Source organism: Salmo trutta, chromosome 23 (assembly GCF_901001165.1).
Source record: "Salmo trutta chromosome 23, fSalTru1.1, whole genome shotgun sequence".
NCBI classification, from domain to species: Eukaryota; Metazoa; Chordata; class Actinopteri; order Salmoniformes; family Salmonidae; genus Salmo; species Salmo trutta.
Window position 1 is genome coordinate 12073701 of NC_042979.1, and position 8153 is coordinate 12081853.

The following is an 8153-nucleotide window of genomic DNA, read 5'->3' on the forward strand; positions in this document are numbered from 1 at the left end:
AGAGAGAGATTGAGCGAGATTGAGCGAGATTGAGCGAGAGAGAGATTGAGCGAGATTCAGCGAGAGAGAGATTGAGCGAGATTGAGCGAGAGAGAGATTGAGCGAGATTGAGCGAGAGAGAGATTGAGCGAGATTGAGCGAGAGAGAGATTGAGCGAGATTGAGCGAGAGAGAGATTGAGCGAGATTGAGCGAGATTGAGATTGAGCGAGATTGAGCGAGATTGAGCGAGATTGAGCGAGCGAGAGATTGATCGAGATTGAGCGAGATTGAGCGAGAGAGAGATTGAGCGAGATTGAGCGAGACTGAGAGAGATTGAGCGAGATTGAGCGAGAGAGAGATTGAGCGAGATTGAGCGAGAGAAAGAAAGAGGGAGAGGGAGAGGGAGAGAGAGGGAGCGAGAAAGAGGAGAGACCGGGGGAAAGGGGCGGCACCCATCTGGAGAGAGAGTTCCATTTGTATTGGATTAATGCACTTATGGGCTCTCTAATACTAAAATAATCAATGTCCATACTTAATGACAATAGCAGCACTTCCAAAAGCAGCAAAACACCTTGTTCATTCATTCTGGTGTCAATGTGAAAGACCATTGGTGATTTTTCTTGAAGTTATATTACTATAGTCACTTAGGGTAATGCACATTCCGCTGGAGTGCTGGCTAATTAAGCCACGTTTGATTTGCTAATGACAATACAAGTCAAATACAAGGTTACTGCAGGCTGACTCAACCCTTTTAGTGCAGGAGAGTGAGAGACAGAGGGAGTTTGTAGTGATTTAAAGTTATCAATTTATTTGAATCATCCCTCAAAATCCCAGGGCTTTTATTCAATTACATAAATTACACAGATACATTATCCTTTTTACTGGAATGCAAAACAAAATACAAAAAAATAAGAGGTTTTCCATAGATACTCTAGAGGGCCATTACGGAAAGGATGGATGTTTTTTGCATGTCGGACAACCTGTAACATTCAGTAATCTCATACAATATAATCATGATTGGCTTTCTGCTGTAAACAGCGTTGTGGGGTGGAGAGGGTATGAATAAGAGCTGGCTCTCTGAGCTGCCCTGGAAACAATGCCTCATCATCACTCTAAATGCCATAAACTCTCTCTCCTCTCATCTGAAGTATAGATGATGCCATCCACTGTGAATGCCAATGTAAAGGGGGAGTGAAAGCCATCCATCCCTCTGCCCTCTGAAGGCAGTCCCTCCCTCACATCCTCCAGACAGGGATGAGCGAGGGAGAGATGGGCCTCTAAATGTCTCTCACTTTCATCCATCAATCTTATTCTACTTCACTAATGACCTTTGCAACAGAATAACCACTAACTGAGGAAAATGAATGGATTGCAGTCGGAAGATAGATGCAGATATAGACAGAAGCCACCACTCTTTCATTCTTGTCATGTGTTATTTTTCTGTTCTCACTATTGTCTTTGAGAACAGGATGACTCTAGTAAAAGACTGCTGACGCAACAGCTTGTGTCGGGCCAAATGCTTGTTTTTAATTTCAGTAGGCCAGCAGGTTCAGGCCCGAGGGTGTGTGTTGTAAACTCACTTCTCTTTGGATGTTATTATGAGCACAGTTATTGGACCTCAGATGCGATGCCTCATACTGGGCATCCTCCACAGCTCTTCTACTCCCTCTGCCAATCGGCCAGGATACCTGGGCCAGCATGTCACCTAAATTAAGGCAAACAGAGGAGTTTTTTTTTCGTAAAACGTAATGAAAAGCTTCAGGACATTTGTTCTGTTTCAAAAGCTGAAATGGGCCCTGTCATAAAAAATAAAATAAATAAACGTACAAAAGTGCTTTTCTGTTTGATTTTTATTGGAAATCCAGTATATCAGAGTACAGTGCCGCTCATCGTTGACCCTTGTCTTCCACTGTGGTGATCTGTTGATGTATGAACATAAAAGAGCTGGAGCTGCAATTTCCCAGAGCTATTGTGAGTTTTGAGAGGTAGTTGAGGAAATAAGCAAGGCCCGTGCCAGATGAGTTTGTGAACATCCCAGGAAAAAAGTATCAATAGGCTTCTGAATGTGGTAGGCCTACAGGTTTTTAGATTGGATTGGATTGAACTTGAGTTGAACACAGTTCTCATTTGCAGTAGTCCCTTTCTGACTCCTCTTGATGCAGTGAGTAAATATGAGCACTCATAGGAGATGAGTCACAACATTCCAAGTGGTTCATGGGTGGAGAGCTGTTGAACATGAGCTCTGAAATTACACTCTACAATACAACTGCAGCATCACTTCAGACAGGAGGCGTAACCACTTCAAAAAAAGTGACATCACCTTTACGTATGGTCTTACATATGTTTTTTACTTCATTTTCTGACACAGACCGTTTCAAACGTACTTTCAACATCTTGAATAGACATACCATCACATTAAATGTGACAGGCCTTCAAAAGATGCATTTGATAAGTGTGTAGCTGAGGTTCACTGAAAAGTGTAAGCTCATGCAGGGGTCACTCAATGTCTATGCACAGTAATATTTCACTAGTACTGATGTCTGACACAGGTGGTGAGGGTGTGTGGCGTTGAAGGTAGACTTTGTGATATGACATAGATGTAGAAAGTAAACAGCGTAATGGGTACATTTTCACAACAACTAAGAGTGTTGAAGGCTCAACTTCTGGCTAACATGCTGTGAACAGCGTGAAGCGAACCTGTGCACATGCACAGATACTCTGTGTGACTGTGTGAGAGCAAAGTCTTGCATCTTGCTCATCTCAATTTCTGCAGTGCTGTTCGTGGCAACGTCATTTTGCTGAGTCTACCTTTAATATTGAGGGTGGGTTGCACCAACATGCTTCAAATACATTTTATATTAAACCTAACCTAGACTTTGTAAATCTAGAGATGTGTTGCACCACTTAATTTTAAACCTGGGTTAGTTCATCTAAGGTTAAATCACAAAATGATGATTAGTGACACGTGTCATAATGGATTCACTGTAGCAATATGTTCTAATTATATTTCTGTGGAAACAAAAGTGAGTTTTGACTTTGGGCTAAATTCTGAACTTAGTTGTACTTTTTTGTCAAATTAGTTAGCTGGCTAGTTAAGTTTTACAAACATGATAAACCACAAGAGCTGAAATTGTTAATAACACCGAAAGAAAACTGCACATACAGTGACATTGGATTAAAACCTCTCTGGGATAGGGGGCAGTATTTTCATGTCCGGATGAAAAGCGTGCCCAAAGTAAACTGCCTGCTACTCAGGCCCAAAAGCCAGGATATGCATATAGAAAACACGCTGAAGTTTCTAAAACTGTTTGAATGATGTCTGTGAGGATAACAGAACTTATTTGGCAGGCGAAACCCAGAGGAAAAAACAAACAAAGAAAATGTTTTTTCGAGGTCACTCTCTTTTCAATGTGTTTTCTATGGAGATCTAGATTTCTAAGGCACTTGCTTGCAGTTCCTATCGCTTCCACTGGATGTCAACAGTCTTTAGAAATTAGTTGATGTTTTTCCTTTGTGTAATGAAGAAGTATTGCTGTTCAGAACGAGGGTCGAGTGAAGTGTACTGTTTGTTAGAGGCGTGTGACCTGAAAGCACGCTCCACTTTGTTTTCGTCCGGTATTGAACGCAGTTTATCCCGTCTTAAATTGTATCGATTATTTACTTAAAAAATACCTAAAGTTGTATTAGGAAAGTTGTTTGAAATGTTTGGAAAAAGATTATAGGTAACTTATGAGATATTTTGTAGTCATGTTGCGCGAGTTGGAACCGGTGTTTTTCTGGATCAAACGTGCCAAATAAATTGACATTTTGGAGATATAACGACGGAATTAATCGAACAAAGGGACCATTTGTGATGTTTATGGGACATATCGGAGTGCCAACAAAAGAAGATCTTCAAAGGTAAGGCATGAATTATATCATTATTTCTGAGTTTTGTGTCGAGACTGGCGGGATGAAATATGATTGTCTGTGTTTGTTTGATGGGGTGCTGTCCTCAGATAATTGCATGTTGTGCTTTCGCCGTAAAGCCTTTTTGAAATCGGACACTGTGGTTGGATTAACAAGAAGTTTATCTTTAAAATGGTGTATAATACTTGTATGTTTAAGGAATTTTAATTATGAGATTTCTGTTGTTTGAATTTGGCGCCCTGCAATTTCACTGGCTGTTGTCGAGGTGGGGCTAGCGTCCCACAAATCCCAGAGAGGTTTTTTTCACAAAAAACCTCAACCAGTTAGGTTTAATCCCTAAACTAAATTTAAATCTGATTTTAAAACAATGGAGCAACAAGATTATATTTGATCTTGGTTTAAAGTAAAACAATTAAACTGAGTTTAAAATAATTTAACCAGGATTGATTTAAAACTGGGTTTACATTTTGGTGAAACAATGTTTATAGCTAGACCTTGATTTAACCCAGTTTAAGAGTTAATCCATGTTGGTGCAACCCACCCCGAGTGTTAATGGGTGTGCCCATTGGCCTCAGTGGGAAGCCAGGACCAGGTAGTGGACCCTCTGTGTCATTAGCCCCCTGCCTAGCACCTCCTGGTCAGGCTCTCTTATCTACAAATACGTCTTCATTAAAGAGATGACGCTGGCCCCTCTCTGAGCAGATGGAGAATTAATAGCCCTCCTGCTCCTCCTTGTACTGGGACACTTTAACGGCACCTTTGTAGTCATACTAACCCTCACTAGAGTGGAGGAATTCCACGAGGCCACCTGAGAATGATACAAGGCCTGTTTTTATATGTTTATTTTTTAAACATGGCATTTGACTGTGGTGAAGCAAACCCATTTTGTGTGATGAAATGTACTTTATTCTGTACTTTTTTTGGGGGGGGGGGGGGGGGGGTTATAGGTACAATATTTAAATCAGGGGTTTGAACCGGTTCAGGGAACAGGACCGAAAAGCGGAAAATAACTCAATTATTTGAGGAGCAGAACCCAGACCGAGTGATCTATACTGTTCCGGAAAATAATCGTTATTTTAAGCATGGGAACTGGCTAATAACGTTCTTTTAAAATCGCCACAAAGCGTCTATGCAAAGCCCTCACTTTGTCACTTCACGTGCTAGTCAGAACTAGGATATCATTTTTTTTTTACTTGATAACTGGTTGGATAACTACAAAAACATTTTTACAGTCACACAAAATTCGTAACAAACTATGCCTGAAAGCAAAAAGATTAAATATACAGTGGATTTGGAAATTTTTCAGACCTTGACTTTTTCCACACTTTGTTACATTACAGCCTTATTCTAAAAGTGATTAAATCGTTTCCCCCCCCTCATCAATCTACACACAATACTCCATAATGACAAAGCAAAAACAAGTTTTCTGAAATTTTACGAAATGTATCAAAAATTAAAAACTGGAATATTACTTTTACATAAGTATTCAGACCCTTTACTCAGTACTTAGTTGAAGCACCTTTGGAAGCGATTACAGCCTTGAGTCTTCTTGGGTATGACGCTACAAGTTTGGCACACCTTTATTTGGGAAGATTCTCCCATCCTTCCCTGCAGATCCTCACAAGCTACGCCAGGTTGGATGGGGAGCGTCGCTGCACAGCAATTTTCAGGTCTCTCCAAAGATGTTCGATTGGGTTCAAGTCCGGGATCCGGCTTGGCCACTAAAGGACATTCAGAGACTTGTCCCGAAGCCACCTGCATTGTCTTGGCTGTGTGCTTAGCGTCGTTGTTCTGTTGGAAGGTGAACTTACAGGTTTTCATCAAGGATCCCTCTGTACTTTGCTCCGTTCATCTTTCTCTCGATCCTGACTAGTCTCCCAGTCCCTGCCTCTAAAAAACATCCCCAAAGCATGATGCTGCCACCACCATGCTTCACCGTAGGGATGGTGCCAGGTTTCCTCCAGACGTGACGCTTGGCATTCAGGCCAAATAGTTCAATCTTGGTTTCATCTGACCAGAGAATCTTGTTTCTCATGGTCTGAGAGTCCTGTAAGTGCCTTTTGGCAAACTCCAAGCGGGCTGTCATGTGCTTTTTACTGAGGAGTGGTTTCCGTCTGACCACTCTACCATAAACGCCTGATTGGTGGAGTGCTGCAGAGATGTTTGTCCTTCTGGAAGCATCTATCATATCCACAAAGGTTCTAGAGCTCTGTCAGAGTGACCATCAGGTTCTTGGTCACCTTCCTGACCAAGGCCCTTCTCATCCGATTGCTCAACTTGGTGGTTCCAAACTTCTACCATTTAAGAATGATGGAGGCCACTGTGCTCTTGGGACCTTCAATGATGCAGAAATGCTTTGCTTCCCTTCCCCAGATCTGTGCCACAACAAAATCCCGTCTTGGAACTCTACGGACAATTCCTTCGACCTCATTACTTGGTTTTTGCTCTGACATGCCCTGTCAACTGTGGGACCTTATATAGACAGGTGTGTGCCTTTCCAAATCATGTACAATCAATTGAATTTACCCCAGGTGGGCTCCAATCAAGTTGTAGAAACATCTCAAGGATGATCAATGGAAACAGGATGCACCTGAGCTCAATTTCGAGTCTCACAACAAAGGGTCTGAATACTTATGTAAATACAGTATCTGGATAGGGCCTTCCCCAAACTGTTGGTACAAAGTTGGAAGCACAGAATCGTCTAGAATGTCATTTTATGCTGTAGAATAAAGATTTCCTTCCACTGGAACTAAGGGGCCTAGTACAAACCATGAAAAATAGCCCCAGACCATTATTCATCCTCCACCAAACTTTACAGGTGGCACCATGCATTCGGGCAGGTAGCATTCTCCTGGCAGCCGCCAAACCCAGATTTGTCCGTCGGACTGCCAGATGGTGGAGTGTGATTCATCACTCCAGGAATGCTTTTCCCCAGAGTCCAATGGCGGCGAGCTTTACAATACTCCAGCCGACGCTTGGCATTGCACATCGTGATATTAGGCTTGTGTGCAGCTGCTCGGCCATGGAAACCCATTTCATGAAGCTCCAGATGAACAGTTCTTGTGCTGACATTGCTTCCAGAGGCAATTTGGAACTCGGTAGTGAGTGTTGCAACTGAGGACACACAATTTTTAGCACTCTTCGGTCCCGTTCTGTTAGATTGTGTGGCCTACCACTTTGCGCCTGAGTCGGTGTTGCTCCTAGATATTTCCACTTCACAATACCAGCCCTTACTGCTGACCAGGGCAGCTCTAGCAAGGCAGAAATTTGATGAACTGACCTGTTGGAAAGGTGGCATCCTATGACGGTGCCACCTTGAAAGTCACTGAGCTCCTCAGTAAGGCCATTCTACTGCCAATGTTTGTCTATGGAGGTTGTATGGCCGTGTGCTCAATTTTATACACCTGTCAGCAACGGGTGTGGCTGAAATAGCAGAATCCACTAAATTGAAGGGGTGTCCACATACTTTGAATTGATTTGAGCATTTTGTTAAAGTTTCTGGCAATGGTTTTATCTCATGAAGGAAAAAGATCTACTCCCAAATATTTAAAATGGGAAACAATTGAGATTTTTTAAGTAGAAATGGAGTCCTCCATCGGGGTCTTGAGAGACAGTATGGCTGATTTGGTTATATTAGTTTTATAACTTGAGATTAAGGTGAATTTATATATGATCTTCAATGCCTTTGGAAACAGGTGAGATACAGTACATTGTCTAGATATAGTAAAATATGAGATGAGATGAAGGGATCAGTAGATTTGAGGGAAATTTGTGTTATTTCATTCGATTGGCGAATTGCCTGGACCAGGGGTTCCATGGATAATAAAATAAAAATTGGATTGCCTTGTCTGCTGCTTCTAGTGACTCTGAACGAAGCAGAGCAGATATTGCCTGTTATAACTATGGCTGAGGGATGGCATATAGCATTTTAATCATATTAATGAAATTGGAGCCAATTCCCATATGTTCCAAGACAGACAGGAGATAAGACCAGTATTATGTTTGGGGAAAATCCAATACAACACATTACTGAGTACCATTCTCCATATTTTCAAGCATGGTGGTGGCTTCATCATGTTATGGGTATACTCAAAATGGTTAACCTCTCTTGTGTAGGGGGCAGTATTTTGATGTCCGGATGAAAAGCGTGCCAAAGTAAACTGCCTGTTATTCAGGCCCAGAAGCTAGGACATGCATATAATTGGTAGATTTGGATAGTTTCTAAAACTGTTAAAATTATGTCTGTGAGTATAACAGAACAGAT